At 34.1% G+C, this 12,874-nt stretch overlaps 1 long non-coding RNA gene across 1 annotated transcript; it reads left to right on the top strand.

Moving 5' to 3' along the window:
- Positions 1-4,715: 4,715 nt before the first annotated feature.
- LOC129320938 (uncharacterized) lies at positions 4,716-6,454 on the top strand. Its single transcript, XR_008595857.1, has 2 exons — positions 4,716-5,012; positions 5,167-6,454. It is a non-coding gene; the product is annotated as an uncharacterized LOC129320938 (long non-coding RNA).
- Positions 6,455-12,874: the final 6,420 nt, after the last annotated feature.

Genomic DNA, 12,874 nt, shown 5'->3' with positions numbered 1-12,874 from the left:
ACATATATATTATTCACATAATTACTATATGTTCTCATTTCCACAATTATAATCATATGCTCAACATAGCTATCAACCACTCAAATGGCATGATAATAATAATATGCATGATCAATCTTTTCCTTATATTCCCCCTCATTTCTTGTGACATGAAATTTGTGGGCCAATAATCGGAATGGATCGTCCATGTGGTGAGACTGCCCAAGGCCTTAATCATATCGTGAGGGGCTACCGGGTCAGGGTGGGGCATGATGACTTGATGTCATCCTCACCTTCCTCCGGCTTATCATCACCGGTAGTCTGCTCAAGGTTCCAAACTCAACGTTGGCAACTAAACATGAGGGTTGCGCTCGTTATGGGACTTAACCCAACATCTTATAGCACGAGCTGATGACAACTATACACTACCTGTGTCTGCATTCTTGAAGGCACCCCTCTCTTTCAAGAGGATTTGCGGCATGTCAAGCCTTGGTAAGGTTCTTCGCTTTGTATCGAATTAAACCACATGCTCGACCGCTTGTGCGGGCCCCCGTCAATTCCTTTAAGTTTCATTCTTGCGAACGTACTCCCCAGGTGGGATACTTAACGTGTTAGCTACAGCACTGCACGGGTCGATACATACAGCGCCTAGTATCCATCGTTTACAGCTAGGACTACTGGGGTATCTAATCCCATTCGCTCTCCTAGCTTTTGTCTCTCAGTGTCAGTGTCGGCCCAGTAGAGTGCTTTCACCGTTAGTGTTCTTCTGATCTCTATGCATTTCACAGCTCCACTGAAAATTCCCTTGCCCCTGTCGTACTTCGGCTTTGAAAGAGGTTGACAATAAGTTCTTTCAAAATTGACTATTTGTCCCTCTGTTAGAGGTGTTCCAGAAATGTTTGCGATCGAGTAAATAGCTCTATGAATGAATGGATCGGATCGAATTGGAAAATGGAAAGATTTGTACAAGTTATACCTTTCGTCACCACTTTGCGGAAAATCGTTAGGTATGAATATGTTAGATATCTTAATCACTAATGAACACGATTTTCCTCAAATCACATATTATGAGGTGTCATACCCAAAACTAGCTCTATCCAAAACCTTAGGTAGGTTAGTAGGGTCAAGTTCTTAATATGAACAATGCTACAGTACCCTACAAGGTAAGTAGTGGCTATAACCCTTAGGATTATTGGTTAATAACCAAGTATCATATAGATTTTACAAATCCGCTAACTCCTTTACTAAGGCAAACTCCCGCCATATGATCATGTTCATGAGAAAATACATTTCAAAAGCTCATATATATATATATATATATATAATTCACAATTATCCCACATGCTCATCAACTTTCTTGCTCAATAATATCAAGAATCATCATTTTTTTCAATCATGCCTCTCGCATCAATTTTATATTACCATGTAAACCACATTAGCATTATATAAAACTCAATATGCTCATATACAATTTATCACTATGCATAATCTACAATTTATAACCAAGAGTGTACACATCATTATCAACCATCAATCTCATTACTCACATTAAGTCACAATTAACTTGGTTACAAATCATAAAGTCTCAACAAAGTTACATGCATTACAAACAACCATTTTAAATTTTAGAGATATATATATATATATATATATTCTTTTGTTTCACCAACATAATTAATTAATTAACATATAAATGCATAAAATAGATTTTTCTCGGTTACCTCAATCTTTGAGAGGTCAAAGGTTACCCCTCAAGTTACAACACTTCCAAAACTTTTCAAAGCTTAAATGTGTCAAAAGAAAATTAATCTATAATTGATCATATCCCAATGTGTCAATAATATTATTAACACAATTTTCACTCATACTCTAACACCTAAGTATTTATTTTATTTTATTTCATTTTTTTAAGACCTTAATCTTAGCCTCTTGAGTTTTAAAATTTAATTTCATGTATTTAAACATATCTACTTTGTTCAATAGTTTCATTCACAATAATTTCATTGAAGTTTGGCTACAAAACATCATTCAATAATTTTTCAATATCAAAATTCCCCTTTTTATTCTAAAAATTCGCATATAAAAATACTCAAAAATTGCAAACTTGATTTTAAGCCTAGAATCATCATTCTATAGTTATAATAATTTATTTCTCATCTCAAACAATCATTTAAATATCAACAAATCAATTTATATTTTCAGATTTAACCAAAAATCTATCCATAGGAATCTAGTAAAAAACTCAAATGCCTCAAATTTCAATTCTATCAACAAAATAATACTTTAGAATATTTATTATACTTCCAATAATCTCAACAACCAGATTTACTCATAAAAAATTTATCCTCTTTCAAACCTTAGGTTTTTTAAAATATCAAAATCTGCAATTCAAATAGAAAAACGACTAAGGAAAAAAATGTTTAAACACTTACTTAGTCTTAGAATACTAAAATCTCATCTGAAATATCTTATTATGAAGCTTTACCTTCTAAATCAGTTCCTACTATTGCTCGCTCTCTATACGTGAACGCAGAACGAAAAGGAAGAAGAATGAAATGAAAAGGTAAAAAGGCTTTGTTGACTTTTAAAAAATCATGTAGGTCCCACAACTTTTGCTCCTCACCTTTTCTTTTATCTTTTGTTAATACATTATACACACAAACGATCCCGCCCCTACCTTTTCTTAATTTTTTTTTAAATTCACTTTCCTTCTTTCTTTTCTTTTATTCTGTATATATACACATTAAACACACACACCAATGTCTGCGTTACTGTTCCCTCCTCCTCCTCCTTTTTTTTTGGTTTTATATTTCCCTTTTCTCTTTTAATAATAATAATAATAATAATAATAATAAATAATAATAATTTTATTCTCTAAAAAAATCATAACTTAAAATTTAAATTTATACTAAATTAAATCCAACAATAATCTCCTAACTAAAATTATTTATATTTAAATATTTCTCTTAAATTATTCATTTGTCCTTGATTAACTTAATTAATCTTGGGTTAAATTTCAGGATGTTACATTGTTAAAGTTTGTTGAGTGTTATTTTTATTAAAATTATAAATTTAAATTAGATTGTAACTGAAATATTTTTTCTTGTTGTTAGAAATAATATGAATTTATTATGATTATAAGTGTTTTTATTATCTTAATTGAATTTATTAGATTGGAATCAATTATTGCCTCTCATGAAGAAAAAAGAAAAAAAAAGTTAAGTGAGTATTGGACTAACAAGACCAATATTCTAGTCCTATGGATCATGTTCGGTCTTGTTAATCTTTGAGTTATCACTAAACAAGATCGAATTATGAATTGCCTAACCTGTCTTTTTTATGAAAGAGATCAAACTTTAGGTTAAGCCTGAGTCTAGTGCTGTCTAGTTTTTTGTGCAGCCCTAACACACACATAGGTAAACACTTATAGTCACACACAATATGACCGTTTTCATTCTTCATCTATAAAACTAAAACACTTTAGGAGTCGCAACCTTGCCACTGTTGCTAGAGACATACTATTCGACTGCCTTCTCATTCTTCATCTTTGAAACTAAAACCCTTTTATATTACATCTTGCGAGCTGTGACGTTGCCATTGTTGCCAGAGACATACTACTCGACTGCCTTCTTTATTCTTCGTCTTTAAAACTGTAGTTCTTAATTCATTGTTAGTTTATGCCTTAAGCTTGTTGCTCCATGAGCAGTGACTCCTCCCTATAGGCATCTATTATCCTCTTCCAATTCACTTGCTAACTGCTGTTGCTTGATCTCAATTGCTCCTTCGTTCTCACTTCCAACTTCGTAAGCTTGTGTGTGGTTTACTTTTTAATACTTTGATTAATGATGTGTCGTTTGATTTGAAGATTAAATTATGGTTGGATGATTATAGTATGAAACATCTTAAGTTGTTTTCTTTGAGATATTGTTTAAAAATTTGTATTAAATCTCTAAAAGAACCAGAAGACGAAGTTTAGGTCCTCATTGATTTCTTTTTTTTCATAGAAAAGGGCATCCTTCAAAATGGGTTAGCTCAGCCTCATTTTGAACTAGGCAAAAATGGATTTCTCAAGGGTATGGGTTTGCCTAGCCTATTTTTGTGATGATGGGACAACTTATGAGCAACCTCTCAGGCAAGCTCATCTTACTTGTTGTCCAGCCCTAGTTGATGTTATTAATGCACAACCAATTCATGAAGATAAAATAAGAAAATGTTAATATATATTCTCTTTGTATCACATAATATAGAACATTGATAGCCATCTTATGGTTCTAAAAAAGAATTAAGTAAAACCTCAATTTTAATTTTTTTAATTATACTTTTATTAAATATCTTATCCTCATAATGACAATTAAAATTTTAATATATTTTTTTAAAAAATAATAAATAAAGTAGAGATATAATTAATAAAAAATTATTAAAATTATCTAATTATATTTTATAATAAATCAGACTTCTAGAAGATATTCCATTACAAAAAACAATTATTGCAGAGGTTTGCACAAGAGGAGGATGTATCACGTGATTAGATCATTGATATCAATGGCTAAAATTAGTGCTTGATGATTTTACAAGAAAAAGCAATACCTCGCTGGATTAGGTAACTAATTTAAGCATCAACGTGACGGTGGGGATGTGACACAAAAACAGAACAAAACCCTAATCCAAGGGCCTTGCTCACTCCCTATATAACGGGGCCACCCTGAGTGCCGAACTCTATTGGCTTCCAGATTCTATCTTTTCCATTTTGAGTGTAGCAAATCACACCCTACTTTCCGACAGAGATGAGCCGTATCTGGAGTTCGTGCGTGCATCTAAGCCCATCACGGCCCTTCTTTTTCCAATCGAACGGTTGTTTTAGATTCACGCACGAACTCTCGATTCGTCTCCTCCATCACACCCAAAAATCTCCCCCCTCCCTGGTTTCCCGCCGAATCCGGAGACAAGGAGTATACGAAAATTGGCGGAAGCAGCTTAGAAGTTGATGTGCGAGTGTTGGTATCGACGGATTCGAGTTTGGCGGAACATTTTCGGTCAGATTCGACGTTTTCTTTGGTTTGATGCTTATTTTGAAAGGGATCTAATCGATGACTCTCTGATTCTGTTCGTTTATTTGATTTCCTGAAAGATTGAATATAAAGATAAACGTAGCTTCGTGTTTACATGTTCGTTTAATAAATTGTATAGGTTAAATTGTTGGAAATACTCAAATAGTTTTCCCGTCAAATCTGGAGATACCGATAATAAATTTCTTCGAGAAATCGAAAAATACGGCTCAGACGGCGGAAGGTTGGTGCTGAGGATTTTTGTTGAGATTCCAGGTTTTGCAGTTTGGTTCTGATTTGAGAAAAGATCTGATAGATGACTCTGAGATTCTGTTCATTTATCGTGGCTTTCACTTTTTCCGAATGATTGAATCAAAGGAGAGGTAATTATGCGATTTCAGGTTCGTTTATTAAGTTACTCATATTGGCTAAATTGTCGAAAATCTGTGCTTTTTTCTGCACAGATTCACTGGTTTTTTTTTAGTTTTAATTTACTTGCCAAGAGGATTATCAGTGGAACTACCTGGAATTGGGATTTAATTTTCAATGCGGCTATGTATGAGATGCTTTCGTGTAGTTTTCCTTTGTTACACTATGTTCCATTAGAGTGGAGGGGAAAGGAGGGATTTTAATGAAGGATGAGAGGGAGGAATCCCTTCAAATCCCCTCAATCCGGAGGGGAGGGTTGAGAGGGGAGGGGAGGGAACCAAAATGTTTCATCTCAATAGAATAGAGTGCGCAGTTATTATTGTCTGAAGATTCTTCAGAAATATATTGTGACCAAAGTCTTTTCTTTCTGTTTAAGGGAATAGTTCTTTGGTTTATGCTGGAACTACTGTTTGTTGGAGCTCTGTGAAATGGATTTAATTCTGTTTAATGTTGTGTTAACCGTTAGTCTTAGTCTCAATATTTGGAGTGGCTATATCGGTCCTTAACCAGATACAAGTGTAGAGTTCCTTATTCGAGCCCTTCTCTCAGATCATACTTGTTTTGTACTGAACTTTTCGCCATTTTCTTTTCTTTCTTTTTTGGGGGTCATTGTTCCTTCCTACATGGCTAGCAGGGGCTGAAGGTACAGCTAGACTTTTCTAACTTTTGTGTTTCTGTATCAATATTATATAGAGTCCTTTACTCATTGCCAGGATTAGATTAAATTTTTTGTTTTTTAATCGTTATGATTAGTTTCCTTTGCTGATTGACAAAACTTTATCCACCGTAGAAACATGAACTCGTTAACTGGCCGGGGATGCGAGGATTAAGGAAGTGATAAAAACTCATCAAAATGAGCGTATCACGGACTTTTAAGCATGCTTGCACAGTGTAGGATGTGCAATTACATTGTATTTTTTATTTTCTTTCACTAGATGGAACGTTTGTACTTTATTCAAAGTTTCTTTCTGTAAATATTATTGTAGTATTTATTCTCCTTATTTGGCCGATGATTACAGATTTACAATATCTTGGGAAACTATCATATCAAAATTGCCTGATCATTATCAGTCTTTGCTGAAGCAATCTATCAGATATGTTATGCTGGGCAATTATCTAACTATAATTTGGTAAGATGTATATGTTACCCTTTTGATCAAACTTGCATTTTGGTTAGTAGTTGTGTGAATAGTCTAGTCAATTAGGCATTCATATGATAGGGAATAAAAAACCTACAGAATCCAGAATCTCGTGTAGTTCGAAAAAAAAAAAGAGGAATTCCTGCCATGCTCACTAGGTTCCCATATGACGGCCACCAAGAAAAAAAAAAAAAGAAGAAAAGAAAATCCAAACAGCAAAACAGAAGAAGAAAAACTATAAGTAAGGCAAACCAAACAGTGGATGGTTTTCATATATGGTACTGCATTAGCTAGTGCATTATATTACTCATAATCCCCTTTGCAGTGTATAATCCCCTGTGCTAGTGCATTATATTAGTCCCATGGTTCAATTAGATCCCATGCTATTAGACTATAAGAAGCTAGTCAGTATATTACCTATCCAGATAGACAAATTGTTTTTATTTTCTTTTTTGAATGGAAATACGGATCAATATATAACACAGAAAAGCAAGCACAGCAAAATAGATACAAAGCAAGAAAAAAAACACAATGCCTTTCACGATCTACCCCCTTAAAAAATTAAGAAGGTTGACTATAAAAGCCACCAAAAGAATTAAAACTAACAAGACATGTATTCAAAATATTCCGAAGAGTTACTAGGAGATGCAGTAGATATCAAGAGAAGTCTTGAAGCTTGATTGAGATCTTCCAACAAAGGCGTGTTGGTAGAAAATTCCCTGCTCGGCAAGTTAAAACTTTCAGCACCGGTAGGGTCCACCACAATATTTTGGTATTCTCTATTCCAGTAAAAATCCAAACCATAGACAAGAGCTGATATAGCCGTAGGTCATCGGGGACCGGAAGTACATTTTTTGAAAAAGCAAAAATCCTACTCATTGTTAATCCAAGTTGCAGCAGCACAAACAATATCTCCCTGCTCAGTTCTAATGCCATCTACTTCCAACTTAAACAGCGCACATTGTTTCTATTTCATGCAATCTCTAACTATTAATTATAGGACCTATTCTAAATTCCTATTTACATTCATTCAAAGTTGACTTGAACGGAGAAGGTGTAGATTAATCACAAACGCAAGAAACAATCACAAAATTGCATTAAAAGCAATCAAAGAGAAGATATCACAAGCACATATATGCAGGCCCAAACTAATGCTAAGAAAAAAAAAATCCAAATATTTAATACATTATGAATCCAAATACCCATAACAATTGGTTTCCTTACATTGTAGACGAACGTTGCTCCAGCGGGGTCAACACTCAACAGTGCAAGTGCATACAGGTTGAGCCCCATGTTGATCATGATAACATCAAAATGTTTAAAAAAGAATCAAAATGTGAAAGTTGCAGCTCTTTGTATTAGCGTCCCAACTCATACTGCTGAAACACTCCCATCGAACTTGAACTTGGAGTGGGAGGGTTATAGCCCAAGTACTGATAGGGCTCAATATAGTTCGGCATGCCGTACGATTCATGATCTCTCGTATTCGTATGCCTCCCTTTCATTGCATGGGAATCCTGTAAATGTAATTGTAAGTCGAAACTCATATAAATGCATAAGTCTGTCCAAATTCAATCTAATTGGATCACATAAATCACATAATTTGACATTTTATGTATCAACCCAAGCCTTCATACATGCATTTTGCTTTATTTCTTGACGAGTTAATTCATTACGAAGCCCATCAAAATACTTTGGAAAGTGCGTATAAAATAAGAACATATCGTAGAGATGATGACCCCTCTTGTGTTTAAAAGTCACAAACTTAAAACACATCCCCCAATCGTCACGTCCAAATCCAAGACATGGAGAAGAAACTTGCTTAAATTAATTAAAGCAAATAGAGAGAGCCAAAAAACTAGTCTTGAGTTGCTCCCAACTAGATAACAAAGGAACTTCCTAACCATAACTACAACAACAATGAATCTTGTTCTACCAAATAATGTCGGTTATATAAATTACACAATCTAATTGTATTCCTTAAAGAAAACTTGCTTCACCCTAAAATCTCATTGTTGAGTGTATTTCTTGGTCTCTTCACTATTTAGAGTTGTTAAAGCATCTAATCAACTTCTCAGTAATGCCTCTAGCAGTCTTTTTTTAAACATATTCAAACCATGCACCTAATTGGATTTTTCTTATTAAATACCTGGAAGATAAAAACAAAAAAACAAAAATTGAATTACGCAACATAGTGTTTCAAAACGATATTTCCTCCGTTCCTAAATATGTGAGCTTGTTCAGGACTTTGGTTTAGTTTTCTGGGGAAAAAAAAAAATTTCTTATCTTAAGATATGTTTGGTTGGATTGGAGTGGAAGGGAGGGGACACAAAATTCAATATATGTTTATTCATGTATTAAAAATTCAATATTTTTTCATTACGTATACATTGATAAACTATAGTATGATATGTTGGTTTTTAAATTTTTTTAGTTATAGCCACTGTGAAATTATAATTCACACGGACAAATGTTCCAATGGCATCACATGCTTAACATAAACTCCTTAGCACCGAAAATCAAGTGTTAATCAAAACAACACACGATCAAAACAAAACTTCATTTCTCACACTTCTTAAATAACATGGATGATCAGAAAAGAGACAGATGTGTATACTTTGAAAAATGTTTTAACTACCCTATGGATTGCAAATCGATCAATTCGTACCTCATCATAATGTGCGTGCTTGAACGACGCATCATCATTCTCACGCGTTTCTCTGGCGTCACCGTTGTCATGATTGTTTGCCAAGTAAGTTAGTAGGTAAAGGCTAAGAAACTTCAAGAGCTTGTTATCCAGCTCCACCATCTTTTTCTGGTACGCCCAAATTTTAACGAAGTTCCACCATACGATATTGGAGCTCACTCGAACCAGCTTCTCACCCTCTCGCATCAATCTTCTTATTCTTCCACACTCGGCAGCTTCACTTCGATCTGCTTCATTCATCATCACCACGTGTTTTCTCCTTGATTCTATCTCCTCCAGCACAGGATCTAGTGACTTCATAGTATCCTCCAACTGTTCAATTGTCGTTTTGAGCGTACCCACATCGTTTATAACCATCCATACCCCACTCTCATCAAAACTTTCAAGCATAGACCTGATAGCTTTGTAAATGATAATAACAATAACAATAACTATGACGATTATTGTCCGTGTTTCAGCCCTGCTAGATAGAAAAGCTAAGCAAATGAGTACTCCAGTTGCAGCTATGCGGTAGATCGGTTGGTTTAGATTGCCACGACCTGCTTCATGTTGTTCGTTAGCTCCTGAAGAAGAAAATGAAGGAGTGGAAGAAGTAAGAGTACAAGATCTTATTACGCTTTGAATGTGATCGGATAGTTGGTTGACTTCCAAACGCAGAATCTTGACCTCTCGAAATGTGCCCAATTCGATATGTTTATTGTTGAATCGGATGATTTTGCTGTCCAGCTCTATCAGCTTCTTGTGGTAATATGACTTCTTGATAATCTGCCAGCGTCGTAAGCGAAGACACTTGGAAATCAGGTCGCTGCCCTCTTCCATAATTGATTTTAAGCGTTCTACTTCACGCTGATCCGATTCATTCAGGTCTCTGTTTAATCTTTCTATGTCTTCTATCATTGGAACTAGATCTTGGAGTGTGTTTTCCAAGTCCCGCAATTTAGGTTTGAAGTCTTTAACACGGTCCTTGGCTTCTGAAACTACTTGCCAAAGTTCTGTAAACACAGTTCCTAAAGCAGCACCCCCCACCAGCTCTGCCATGCCTCTTGAGTCATTCAACTTTCAAAACTCTGAAGCACACTCGTCGTCTAAAACTCAGTTTCAGCGCAAGAGGAGGAAAGTTCTTATTCAGGATCCATACTCGAAGCTTATTATATATGTATATATATATATAAAATCTCCTTGAATAATGATGATGATAATAATAAGAATAATAAAATTTTTAGTTTATTAAATTTGTCTCATTTATTGATTTGATCCCTTAAATTTAGTTTTTATTCATTTGGTTCCTTATTTTTTTTAAATTATTATATTAATCCTTTAAATAATGACTTGTGTGTATTTTTTTCTATCTGAATAATTATTATTTCTTTATATTGATTGTCATCGTGATATCCATGGTAGTAAATTTTAACTTATTTAAGAGCTAAATTAATAATTGGGACAAATTAAATTTAAAGATCAAATTGATTAAAATTAAACTTAAAGGATTAAATTGGTAATCGAGACAAACTTAAAAATTAAAGATTTTATCCATGTAAATAATGAAGGAGCTAGTTGCGTTTTATTTATCCTAATGTAAGTTCTTATTCATCAAGATCGATACTGCAGGCTTGTATAAAATATATATATATATATATATATTGAATAATAACGATAATGAACAAAGACACTGAATTAACTCTTATTGGGATGTTGTATAAATAAAACAGTTGAAAACACCATCTCAAAAGACAAATACAAGGACAACGGGATGGGAGGGAGTATAATTAAATTAGTGCCTTAGCCTGCCGACCACAGGAAGGTTCAGTTTGAACTCGTGTACGAGTATTTATAATTTGGCAAAATCACTCTTAATTTCCCCAAAACAATTGAAATTACTTTAAAGTCTCACCAATTGCACAAATGCTTGTGAGGTCTCTTGAGACTTAGCCGTAATTATGATTGCTTTTTTTTTTTTTTGTGAGACGATGAAAAGGCTTAAGCATTTCTCGTTCATCCCCGACCATCTCATGTCAGCAGTGGTCACTAGATTACCACTGCTTGCAACGTCCCCCCGAAAAGAATATAAAGAACAATACGTTCCCCACCGGAAAATCCACCCCTGATCCCACAAAACCGCTTCACTCCAATCAAATCAAACCCATCTCCAATTAGTACACACATCAATCATAAAATACATTTATAAATACATACACTAATTAAATATGAGGATTGAACCCTGGTCCTGAGAGGTTGGGAGTGAGGAGATGCCAAGGGTGGAGAGAGATGGAGCAGAAATTAGAGTTTTGGCAAAAGAAGTTGTTGAGGTTAAATAGTCAGTCAACAACAAGACTTCGATCACGTTGCTAGACGTTATGATTAGGCCTAGTTCAGAGGTGCATTTGGAAAGCTCGGAATCATGGTGGAACTACTTCGTCTATGTGATTGAAGGAGAAGGCATGGTGGGGATTGAGTCATCACTGGCTGTCATGGCGAAGCAAGTGGCGGTGCTGGGAGCGAGGAGGAGATGGGATGAGTGTGGGGAACAAATCGTCAGAGAAGGGAGGAAGTGTTGAACAAAGAGTTAGAGATAGACGATGAGGCAATGGATTATTATGAGCGGAAGAATAGATTTGAGAAGGGAATGAACGAGAAATGCTAAAGATGAAGTGTTTTAAAATCTGGACCAAATGTTGAATCAGAAAGATTAGTGAGTCGCATTTTCATGATTTAATCAGTTATATCATGGTTGAATTGATGGCGTAATAATTAAATAAAAAAATAATATTTATGTGCACACATAAATAAAGCATTAATTTACAAAAAAAACCACAATATATCAAGTAACACCACAAGTCCACATCACATAATCAGTCCTAGTTGCCAACACAACACCACAACAAATTTACCATATATAAAAATGTCAACAACTAACAAATTTTGGTTAATCCAAGCATGTGGAGGTTAAAAAACATTTGCATCAACACTAAAGCCATCAATATTTTCTTGAGGAAATGATTCTAAATCAAGTCCACCAATGCCTTCACCCTTTGCCACATTGTCTCTTTGTTGATTATCTTTATAGGGAAATGCATATGATCAAATTAATGAGACTTATATAATAAAAGTTATAAAAAAAGTGATAACCTATAACAAAGTTTAAAAACATCAAACCTTCCTCATCCTCTTGAGGAATGACAACTTTTGGTAGTGTTGTGTCATCATAAATGAGGTCTTCTATCTCATTAGCATTAAGAAAAGAACAATTTTCTTCCATTACAAAATAATCAATCTTATGAATATTTTCATAATTAACATGGTCTAATACTTTCTTCTTATTAGCAACTCTAAGAAACACATGAAAATAATAAAGTATAAGAACTCATGTAACTTATTTATTTTATAACAACAAATTAAAGCAAATTTTTAAATAATTTACCTATTCTTCAAACGAAAATTGTAATGAATATACACAAGATTATTTAATATTTTTATGGAGTGTATTTTTTTTTTGAGCCACTTCAATTCTTTTCACAATCTGATGAAGATGCAATTTGGCTTAATAATTGAATAGCCACCCAAAATAAAATATAAAA

This window comes from Prosopis cineraria, unplaced genomic scaffold (assembly GCF_029017545.1).
Source record: "Prosopis cineraria cultivar Desert tree isolate PC_DT_omini unplaced genomic scaffold, ASM2901754v1 PC9, whole genome shotgun sequence".
NCBI classification, from domain to species: domain Eukaryota; kingdom Viridiplantae; phylum Streptophyta; class Magnoliopsida; order Fabales; family Fabaceae; genus Prosopis; species Prosopis cineraria.
This window is presented reverse-complemented; position numbering and strand designations above follow the sequence as displayed.